The sequence below is a fragment of the Callithrix jacchus genome, chromosome 22, assembly GCF_049354715.1.
Source record: "Callithrix jacchus isolate 240 chromosome 22, calJac240_pri, whole genome shotgun sequence".
NCBI classification, from domain to species: Eukaryota; Metazoa; Chordata; class Mammalia; order Primates; family Cebidae; genus Callithrix; species Callithrix jacchus.
Window position 1 is genome coordinate 37585590 of NC_133523.1, and position 12360 is coordinate 37597949.

Here is a 12360-nt window from a genome sequence, read left to right on the forward strand (position 1 = left end):
CAGTATTCTCCCAGCCAGGGAGGAGGCCAGGCCCATCCCTGTCACGTCTCCTAAAGGGCTGTCTGCCCTGAGGGTCTGCAGACAAGTTAACAGAGCTGTAGGGCCGTGTCTCTTCTTGAGCTCTGTGAACTTTTGTCTTCTGAGTCCCTGAGGTACTCCCAAGTGTGGGCATCTAGACCTGAGGCAGGAGGGCAGGATGGAGACAATTTCTTGGCATGTGACCTGTGCCATCACATGGGGCCCTGTGCTTAGAAGGGTCCTGCACTTCATATAATGCCCTTCTGTGGCTGTGTTGAAACTCTTAATTGTGTCTTGAGGAAGGATACTGCATTTTCAGGTTGTACTGAATATCCCACATTATGTAGCTCCTCCTGGGTCAGGAGCTGGGAGAGGGAGAGGCTTGAGGTGAGGGGGAGACTTGGCTGGATGGGACCTGTGTTCCCCAGGGCTCTGTGCTGCACCTATCTTAGGACCTGCAGGGCGGTTTGGTCTCATCTGTTTGCTCCCAGTGTCTACTGAATGGTGAATCCTTGTATAGCAGGGACTGTCCCACTATCCAGGACAAGCTCACAGTCTGTATACTCACTCAGTGTGTGTGTCAAGCTGGACAGAACCCCACTTTATCCCTGTGTGCTATGGGAACTGCAGCAAGGACCCCCTCCTGGGAGTCTTGGTGCCTCTCTACCTGAGTGGTGAGTTGAGGAGACCTCAAAGGGCTGTCTCAGAGGCGACTCAACAGTGTGGGGGCTGGAGGAGGCCAGGGCTCTGGGGCCCGAGGATGTCACACACCTCCTCAGTCTTTTTGAATAGTTTCATCTGTTATTTTGAAAATTGCATAGGAGGCCAGATGTGGTGGCTCATGCCTGTAATCCCAGCAGTTTTGGAGGCTGAGGGGGTGGATCACTTGAGGCCAGGACTTCAAGACCAGCCTGGCCAACATGGTGAAACCCCATCTCTACTAAAAATACAAAAATTAGCCAGGTGTGGTGGTTCATGCCTGTAATCTTAGCTACTTGGGAGGCTGAGGCAGGAGAATCACTTGAACCCAGCAGGCAGAGGTTGCAGTGAGCCAAGATCACCCCATTGCACTCCAGCCTGGATGACAGAGCGAGACTCTGTCTCAAAAAAAAAAAAAGATCACACAGGAAACCACACTTACTGTAAATTCTAGCAATATAAGCATGTGTAAAATAATGTGTCAGATCCCTGACCACACCCCACCCCGATTCTGTTTCCAGGATGTAACTGCTGTTTGCAGTTGGTATGAATCTTTCAATAATACTTTCTCATTTGTCCCAATCGTTGTTTATACAGGCAAACATTAAGCAATTACATTATGACTTGGTAACGTTTTTGTTTTATAGTGAAGCACGTAAGGTGGATACTTCCTTTCTCAATACATGCGGATTTGCTCCAACTGTGTTTCTTTCTCTGTTTTAGAACTTTTATTTTAGCTTCAGGGGTACACGTACAGGTTTATTATATACATAAACTGCATGTCACAGGTGTCTAGTGTACAGATGATTTTGTCACCCAGCTATTAAGCCTAGTACCCAATAGGTGTTTCATCTGATCTTCTCCCTCCTCCCACCCTCCACCCTCAAGGAGGCCCCAGTGTCTTTTGATCTCTTTCTGTCCATGTGTTCTCATGATTTAGCTCCCACTTAAAAGTGAGAACATGCGGTATTGAGTTTTCTGTTCCTGTATTAGTTTGCTAAGGATAATGGCCTCCAGCTCCATCCATGTTCTTGCAAAGGAAATGACCTCATTCTTTTTTATAGTTGTGTAGTATTCCATGGTGTATATGTACCAGATTTCCTTTATCCAGTTTATCATCAATGGACACTTAGGTTGATTCCATGTCTTTGCTATTGTGAATAGTTCTGCAGTGAACATTCATGTGCATGTATCTTTATGGCAGAATAATTTATATTCCTCTGGGTATATACCCAGTAATAGGGTTGTGGGGTCAAATGGTAGTTCTGTTTTTAGCTCTTTGAGGAATTGCCACACTGCTTTCCACAATGGCTGAACTAATTTACACTCTCACTAACAGTGTATAAACATTCCCTTTTCTCTCTCTCTGCTCGCTCACCCTTCCCTCCTTCCCTCCCTCCCTCCCTCCCTCCCTCCCTCCCTCCCTTCCTTCCTTCCTTCCCTCCCTCCCTCCCTCCCTCCCTTCCCTCCTTCCCTCCCTTTCTCCCTCCCTCCCCTCCCTCCCTCCCTCCCTCCCTCCTTCCCTCCCTCCTTTCTTCTTCTTTCTTCCTTCTTCGTTTCTTTCATCTCAGAGTTTCGTTCTGTCACCCAGGATCTCAGCTCACTGCAACCTCTGCCTCCCAGGTTCAAGCAATTCTCCTGTCTCAGCCTCCTGAATAGCTGGGATTACAGGCATACACCACTACACCCAGTTCATTTTTTGTATTTTTAGTAGAGATGGGGTTTCACCATGTTGGTCAGGCTGGTCTTGAACTCCTGACCTCGTGATTCACCCACCCTGGCCTCCCAAAGTGCTGGGGTTACAGGCATGAACCACCGCACCCGGCCTCTTTTTTCTTTTTAAGACAGTGTCTTGCTCTGTCGCTCATGCTGGAGTGCAGTGGCACAGTCTTAGCTCTCTGCCACCTCCACCTCCCGGGTTCAAGTGATTCTCGTACCTCAGCCTCCCAAGTAGCTGGGACTACGGGTATGCAACACCACACCCGGCTAATTTTGTATTTTTAGTAGAGTTGAGGTTTCATCCTGTTGGCCAGGCTGGTCTTGAACTTCTTTTTCAAGTGATCTGCCCTCCTTGGCTTCCCAAATTGCTTGGCTTCCCAAATTTCTTGCTCTGTTGCCCAGGCTGGGGTGCAATGGCATGCTCTCCACTCATCACAACCTCTGCCTCCTGGGTTCAAGTGATTTTCCTGCCTCAGCCTCCAGAATAGCTGGGATTATAGGCGCATGCCACCATGCCTGACTAATTTTTTTTTTTTTTTTTTTTGTATTTTTAGTGGAGATGGGGTTTCAGCACGTTGGCCAGGCTGGCCTCAAAACTACTGACCTTGTGATTCATCTGCCTCGGCCTCCCAAAGTGCTGAGATTACAGGCGTGAGCCACTGTACCCGGCCCCTGTTCAAGCTTTTGAAAAGTGTTTATTCATGTTCTTTACCCCAGTTATGTTATTAAATTGGTTTCCCCTTATTTATTTTATTGGGGGGCTACACTGTGATGCTTTATCCACCCACCTATTGCCGGATTTGACACTGTGTCCCACTCTTCATATTGACAAGACTTTCTGCAGTGACTATACTCATACACCTATCTATTCTGCATGTGGAGTGTTAATCCAGGAACTCATTCATTCAACTCTTATAAAGTACCCTGTGCCAGGCTGTGGGCAGGTCAAGGGCTTTAACAGAGAGGGCAGGTACAGTCCTGCCTTCTCAGAGCTCACTCTGTTCAGTGAGGCTCTCAAGAGTGGGATGGTCGTCAAAGTGTATGCACACTAAATATAAGGAGGCCAGGGCTGGGCATGGTGGCTCAGCTCAAACCTGCAATTTCAGAGCATTGGGAGGCCAAGGCAGGAGGTTTCCTGAGGCTAGGAGTTCAAGACTGCAGTGAGCTCTGATCATGCCACTGTTGCCAGGGCAACAGAGCAAGACTCCATCTCAACCTCTCCCCCACCCACCAAACAAAACAAAAAAACCCACATGGGCCAATGTAATGTCATATATTACAGTATGTACTGCAGTCCCATCAGAAATATATGAAGATGCTCATCTTTAATATCCCCACCTTTTTTGGAATAATTATTGGAGTAGAAAGTACATGTGTTCCTGTGTCTACCTCTGCCCATACACCCTCTTCACTTACAATTAGTCATCCACCACTTATCCTTTCACTAAGCGGTACGATTATGTATGTGCCTGTGGTGCACCTGGTGCCAGGAGCCCTGACATGTCCTGAGCAGCTCCCCCTGCTGGTCCTTCCAAGAGTTCTGGTTCCACAGGTGACCCCTGCAGAACCTGTGACTACCACTGAAGGCCGACAGTGATCAGTGGGTATTCTAGGAGGGGCTGTCATCTCCATGTACGGGGTCAGGGAAGACGGAAGGGAGCAGGTGGCTGACGACTCTGGCTGTAAGGCAGGTGGACAGGCAGATGTGGGCTCCTGGGAAGGGAAGGAGAGAAGAGGGGAGGGGAAGGGAGGGGAGGGGAGGGGAGGGGAGGGAAGGGAATAGTATAGAGGTTGGAACCTGCCTTCATGGACCAAGAACAGCAGGGAGGCCACCTGGCTGCAGCGGGGAAGGCAAGTTGGGGAGTAGTGGGTCAAGGGAGAAGCAGACTGTGATTGACCTTGGGGGCTGGGTGGTGAGCAGAAGTGTGTTACGTGTGTCCATCTCTGTCACAGATAGGAGGGGTGGGGCTGTGGGTGACAACTGGGTCAGTGGGATTTCCTAGTATCTGCTGTTATCCAAAGCCTCTCCATGTAGAGGGTTAGTATAGATCTGAGGCTGTATCTGGGAGAAGGGGCTGGTGGTCCGAGGCAGCCTGTGGTGCTTACTGTCCCTAGGGATGGGAGGAGAGGGATGAGGATGCCTCTTTACAGTGAAGCCTTAGGTGTGTGGAGCCACAGGTGTGTTACCTGGTAACTTTCATCAGACATGTGCCTTGGGCGAGAGTTTCAGGGTTCTGGTGGTTGTTACTGTTATGATGTTTACCTGACAAGGACCCAGGTATCCAGGGATCCAGAGCACAAGGTGAGGGGAGGGTCAGATGAGGCTGAGCAGGTTCAAGTGATCAGAATGGCAGTGACTCCTGGAGAGACAGAGTCTCAACTCCTCCTTTCAGGAGCTGTGGCTGTGTCCAGGAGACATGACAAGGGTGACCCAGGATACTGAGTGAGTCACTGAGACATTGAGGGTGAGGACAAGGCAGAGAGGACCCTGGTGACTGCTCAGATGTAGGATGTGAGGAGGGCTCTGACTCATCCAAGTTAGAGGATCTCCCCACTCCTGAGCCCACAGGTGACCCTTACACTAGGCATCCTGAGAGTTCTGTGTGCCCAGCAGGGACACTGGATTGGCTGGACCTCAGTCCCTGTAAGGGCAGGGCTGGTCTATAGGACCAGAGTCTTCTCTGTGGGTGTCATGTGGGCAGGAATGAGCAAGATGGGAGTGATAAGGCTCGGCTTGGAGGAGCTGGTAGTGGAGCCTCGGGGCTTGGGCCACCTCAGCTTCCCAGGGGCTCAGGTGGGGCTGGAGAAGCAGGATGCTGTGTGAAGGGGGTGCTCCAGGCTGGGTGGTGTGTGTGGTTCCAGGTTCAGGCAAGAGGGCCACAAATTAATCATGAAAAGTTTCCACTTTTTATAGGCAGAGACAGTGGCCTGAGTGTCAGAGGGAGGAAGATGCATCATGAGGCAGGAGCAGGCTCTCAGCCTAGAGACCACACCCTGGGTGCAGCAATCAGCCCTGGAGGGAGTGGCCACAGATGTGCCTACAACCCTAATGTTCAGGCACATGCAACACATATTCCTCCCTCATTGCATCTTATGTGGATTAGAATGGGCGGTGATGTGGTTTCACTGTGTCCCCACCCAAATCTTATCTTGGATTGTAATTCCCATAATCCCCACATGTGGGAGGCACATGGTGGGAGGTACTACATTTATTATTATCATTTATTTAATACTATTTTTTTTTCTAAATAAATGTAGTTTACAAAACAGCCTTGTTTGAGCAGGGCATGATGGCTCACACCTGTGATCCCAGCTACTCGAGAGGCTGAGGTGGGAGGATGGCATGAGGCCAGGAGTTTGAGACAAAACATCCTTGTCTTATGCAAATGGTCCATGAAATTACAGATTTGATGTGTGCTTAAATGTTTTTCTAGCATGCATTAAAATAAACACATAAGTATTAAAATTATAAAACAGCTTATTTAACTTTCACCTAAAATCAGTTTTGAGAAATGCTGACACAGTGGCATAAGCATGGACTTTGTATCCAGATAGACCTGGGGTCAGCTGCTGGCTCTGTCACTTAACTGTATTGGCTTGGGCAAGTCACTTGGCTGCCTTGATTCTCTGATTTGTAAAAGGAGGATGGTAAAATCCACCTTGCAGAGTTGTTAGGAATAAATGAGTGGCTGTGGGAGCCCAGTGCCCAGGCAGATACTGAGTTCATGTTGGTTATTATCATGGTTGTTGCTGTTGAGTTATTTTCCAAAGGGAGTGTCTATGCTGGACTATTGGGCTGTGGCTTTCTGCTGATGTGTACGTGTGAATAAGTTACTTTCATTTGTTAGGACTTGTGGTGCATCTGTCATTATTTTCATGTCAGTTTTACTACCTGTTTGCTCTGTGATTTTGGTCAAGTTGCCTAACTTCTGTGCCTCATTTACCTAATCTGCAAAATGTGGGTAACAATCAACTACTGTGGGTGTGTATTTCCCAGATCTGACCACTAGAGGGCACAGGAGCATATCAGTTCCCACGGTCTGCAAACATCATTCTCCCATGAAAGGAACCAGGGCTCCCGGGAGAAATAGCTGATTCCAGGGCTGGGTCAGGAAAGCGTAGAGGAGCCTGGAGCTTCTTGTGGGGCCAGAAAGTAAGGAACTACATGGAAAATGATGGGGATGTGTTGAAAGTTCACAGATTTCCAAGGAGCTCTCAATGGTCAATTTTCGGACAGTATGAACAACATAATAAATAATGATAGCAGTGGATTCCAGTTCATAAATACCCACGAGCCCATGCTAATATAAATAAATAATTGAACAACTAAATAAATGAGGGAGCGGAAATAGCTTTTTCTTGTAGCAGAATTCCAGTTAATAAGTGTAGAAGGAGTGATGGAAATAGAAAATCACTATCTGGCTAACACCACAGTAATTGTTATTTATAGGCAAGGATCATCATGGAATAGGAAAGGACCTGGAATATCAGCACTTACTGAACTCGACATCTATTTCATAGACTTTAGGAAATGAGGCAGGAGTGAGAACAGGTGGCGTGATTTTGTTTCCCTGAGAGGAGGGAAGAGGCAAGCCATGAGTCAAAGCCCTTTGATTTTTGTTTGACCGTTCTTCTCTCTGTGTTTTCAGATTATCCCAGCCTGTTGCCTTGTCACAGAGTTGGTTGTGGACTTTGCTCCTGCAGGGTTTATAAAGCACCTACAGAGCCAGGGACTATGCCAGGCAGTGGAGCCTGTGTGAGCTGAAGGCTCAGGCTGGGCCTAAGCTTGGTCTGATGCAAACCACTGATGTAACTTCTTTCTGGAAAATTCTAAAAATAATCTCTGCCTTCAGGAGGCTCAAGTCTAATGAGGGAGATGACATCTAGTTCATAAAGCCTAGTGATATAAGTGCAGTCATCTCTCAAAGTGGCAGGAGTGCAGGGGACTGAGAGGGATTCTGGGTTGGGCAGAACTCGAGCTGGTCTCACAGGGTGGGGGAGGATTTGGGTTGGTGGAGGGCAGCAAGGAGGGCTGTGCAGAGCAGGGGCGTGTTGTAGGAGAGGCACCCCGGGAGCTCTTTGCATGGGGATCTTTGAGGACAGGGCTGTTTGTGTTCATTTTTGCATTTCCTGAACGTACACAGGGCCTGGCACTTTGGGAGTATTCTATAATGATTGCTGAATGGGATGATGGTTTTGTAACCTGTCAGCTGGGCCTGATGTGTTAGAAAATATGCGAAAGTGCAGCCCCTGAGCAGAAAGAAAATCTTACTGAAAAGCGATCCCATGTACGCATGGAGCCTGGTGAGGCTGCTTTACTTATGCTGCTGAGTTCTCATCAGTCAGCACCGAGGCCACCGCAGGGGCCGGGAGCTCCTCCTCAGACCTTCCTCCGGGTCCCACAGTCTTTACCCCTCCGTTCTCCCAGGTCCTGCTCCCTGTCAGTTCACTCCATCTCATTTTCCCTCCATGCACTTGGTGTGGGTGTCACATCCTGTGTCCCATTGGAGGGGGCTTTGGGTCCCTCAGGTCCATTGATTAAAACACCCCCAAGACAAATGGACTTTTTTCTTGTTAACATGACAATTTCTTACAATGCATCTTGAGAACATTACTTGTGTCAAGAGTCTCTCTGATGTACAGAGGCCCTCCCTCCCCCAGGAAGGAGGTAAGGGGAAGTTAGGAGAAAACCCCATCCTGCCTGGGTTACCTATTTTCTTATTCTACAGTGTACTTGTACTTGGTAGACGTTCAAAAATATGTGTTGACTTTGTCCATGATTCACATGGCTCTAATATAGTCATTTATCCACACATACATTCAGTGAGCCTTTGAGCACCTGGCGTGTGCCTGGTATTTGCTGATGGTGGATGCTGAGAAGATCAGGTGTGCTGCTGTCTCTGAGGAGCTCTCACTATGCACCTGGACCTACGGTGACTGAATCCACCTGCCCCACTTCACAGATGTGGAAATTAAAGTGCAGGGAAGTTATAGGATTAGTTCAATGTCACACAGTCACTAGCCTCAAAGTTATGGGAGTAAATTAAGTTTTCTGACTTGCTGGATTTTCTGTTAGTGTGCAGCCACCTGGCTGCTGCAGGTGCAGACAGCGGTGAGCTCCGATGGAGCGAGAACGTTCAGAGTGAAGTCGGAGCCCTGAGCACCCTGGATTAGCCAGGAGGACATGCCGGGTCCAGCTGTGACCGCACAAAGGACCATCGGCGACACTGACATTCTCTTTTTCACTTTGAGCTTGAAATGAGGAAAAATGATCCCAGAAAAAACCAAGAGTGGAAGGTATTTCCCAGGGGATTGGTGAGATGGGTCAGAAAAGCCTGTGTGATGTTCTGTCATGGGGTTTCTCACTGAATAATGGTTTGGCTTTGAGTAGGTTCCGACTGTAGCCTGGAGCTCTTCGAGGCAGGTACCAGGTGTGATTTACCTTTTTCTCACCAGTGACAGTACACAGCAGACTCTGATAAATATTTCTTACAAAATAAAACTGAGTGAAAAGTAGACACCTGCACAGGTGTGGGATAACTGAGCAGCGGCACGAGCAGGAAAAGTCAGCATCCCCAGGTCAGCTGGTGTGGCATTTAGCTGCTAGATAGGGATGAGGTGCCAGGATGGGGACGGAGGTCCTGTGGCTCTGCTGCTCTGGGGAACACCCCTAGGATTCGGAGTGTCTGCTGTGGTTGCTGCACTTCACTCGCCCATGGGAAAGTGATCATAGGGCGTGGGGCTTCGGGTGACCCCACATGGCAAATGGCCGAGGGAAGATGGGGTGGGTGGCGCATGGGGAGAGTTTACCCATATTTGCAGGTTGGTTGTATGAAAAGGTGTTAAACTTATTTCAGCCTGTGGAAAGGAGGATGAGGATTGGTGAGCATGTATCAGACACATTTTGACTCAAGATGAAAAAGAACTGTCACAGTGAAGGAAGTTTCATTGGAAAATTACAAGTTTACTGGCAGAATTCAAGCCAGGGCTGGGTGTCTGAAAATACCTGGTAGAATGATTTCTAAGGTTACAAAGGCAGAGCTGGGCTTGGAATGTGGTTTCCCACTGATATCACAGATTAAGTATTATAAAAACTGCCCTTTGCAATTGGACATTGCTCATTGATGCAGGCTGAGCTTTCTGTGACAGTTACTTTCAGTCATTGTGGGCAGTTGTGATTGTCATATCCAGTCTGTGATTTGGACTTTACCAAGTACCTCTGTTCTTGCCCTGCCTGCCCTATCCTCTCCTTTACCCCTAAGAGTTAGATACATTACTGATGATGGCCACAAGGTGGCAGTGCTACCTCTCTGGTGTTTTCTTTCTTTTTCTTTTCTTTTCTTTCTTTTTTTTTTTTTGAGAAGTCTCGCTCGTCGCTGAAACTAGAGTGCAGTGGCTGATCTTAACTCACTGCAACCTCCGCCTCCCGGGTTCAAGCGATTCTCCTGCCTCAGCTTCCCGAGTAGCTGAGACTACAGACGCGTGCCACCACGCCCGGTTAATTTTTTGTATTTTTAGTAGAGACGGGATTTCACCATGTTAGCCACATGGTCTTGATCTCCTGACCTTGTGATCCACCCTCCTCGGCCTCTCAAAGTGCTGGGATTACAGGCGTGAGCTACCACACCCGGCCACCTCTGGTGTTTTCTAAAACCTCTACCTGAATGCCAACAAACCTAAGAAGCTTTTAGGATTAAGAAAAGGTCACGAATGAGGTGAAAGGGGAACTTTATTATCCTTTTTCTCTTGGAGGTGATACAGTTGAGATGAGTGTGAAATAGTTGCATTTTAGAACTGGAAGACACCGGAGAGAACTGCTTAACAATCTTAATATATTCATGGATCACCCGAAGATCTTGATTATATACAGAGTCTGATTCTTCTAGTGGGGCCTGAGACTCAATTTCTAAGGAGCTTTTGGATGTTGTCATTGCTGCTGGTCAGTGGACCACACTTTGAGTAGCAAGGCTTGAGGGTCATTTGGAGATGAATTCTCACTCCACATGATTTAAGGCTGAAGACAGACCACAGGCAGAGAGAGAATATAACCTGCCCTCCGTAGGCATGGCCTTACTGCCTGACTTTCTGCATTTCAATGGGGGCTTCAGCTTCTCCGTCCAGTCCTCGCTCCTTGCTCCACACATCACGCGGCCCCTTCACTGTTGTTGGTGGCATCACTTTACCTTAGGAACCCAGAGCCCCATTTTCACCACCCACTGATCTTGGCCCAAGATTTCACTTTGATTGGTTCTGCCCTTACTCAAAACCTTCAGGGGCTCTTCTATAATCACAAGATCAAGTTCGAACATCTGTGCCTACTGTTCATGCCGCTACAACATGTGATTCCCCCTTTACCAAGCTTACCTAACTTCCCTGTTTGTAAACTGATTCTGCTCTGGCTCTCCTTGCTCCTTCCTGTTCCCTACACTTACTTCATTCAGGTCTCTCAATGGTAATGGTGGCGGCATGGGTGCTGGTGTCAGACTCACCGACTTTCTAATCCCACATCCGCCACCAACCTTGGGAAGTTACTTCCCCTTTCTGAGGATGAGCATCCTCCTCTGAAACAATTTCATGTGCCGGTTGAGAGAGTAACTAAAATAACATCTGCAAGCCCACTCTCATTCCTGGGACCCTCTTCAAAACTAGTATCTACAGTGGTGCCTGACACCTGGTTCCCTGGCTTAGGTTTCTCCATGTCCCTGCTTTCCTGAGGCTGCACCATTCAGGGCCTAACCTGAATCCTGTCTGTTTTGTGACTATTTCTGACCCAGTTGATCCCTTGCTTCGATAAATTGTTTCCCTCATGTATTGGCATTTAATCATGTGCCAGTCCTCTCAGTGAGACCCTACAGGGAGGCTGGAAGGGAACTGGTTATGTGAGAATTGAAGGTTAATTGAGTGAGTTCTTTTCTTACTACCCCCTGAGTGTTAGAGCTGCCTTCTCTTTTTTTTCAGCTATTTCCAGCAGCAATTCCTCCTGTACCAGCAGCACCAGACCCTGGCCTGTGAATACCTTAGGCCTGTGATTGCTCTTGTCAGGGTCCTTCCTGCTTCTGGGTTTTGGTGAAATTGGGGTTTTGTTTTGCATGTTATCAGATGGCCCCTCTGAGGAGGTGATTGACACTGTCTGTTTATGGAAACTCTTAAGATAATAACTCTAAGGAAGTTGAGCACAGTATTTTCTAACTTAAACAGCTTGGTGGCAGATGATGTGTATACTTTCCTATTTCATCAAATTTACAACAGATTCAGAAGAGATTACGGACAAAGGACCAAATGGGGAGGACGGGTTTGTTTACGGGAGGTCACGTACTTTCAGTCTGGGTTCTACAAACTGTTTATTCAACTCTATGTGGAAATGTGCATCTTTGCATATGTGGTTACATATTTGTGTCACATGATTTGTAATTCTGTCCCTGTCAGTGGCAATTAGGAGCTCATGTCAGGCTTAAGATAATAAAATACATGGGTGTGCACTATTACTGAAGCCAGGGTTTCTGATATCTGGACAGAAAATAGGCCAGCAGGAGGGCTGGTCACTTTACTTAGTGTCCTGTGCACTCTCTCTCCCTCCTCTGCCCTCTTTCTCTTTTGACACAGATTGTCACTCTGACATCCAGGCTGGAGGGTAGTGGAATATGTATATAGCTCACTTTAACCTCCACCTCTTGGACTCAAGCAGTCCTCCCAGGTCAGCCCCCTGATTAGCTGGGACCACAAGCACATCCCATCATGACAAGCTATTTTTTTGTTTTTTTTATTTGTCTGTTTTTGTTGAGATGGGGTTTTACCATATTGCCCAGGCTGATCTTGAACTCCTGAGCTCAAGTGATCTAGTCGTTTTTGGCCTCCTCAAATGCTGGGATTACAAGTGTGAGCCACTACACCTGGCCCTGCCTTCTCTTTTTATTAGACAGCAGT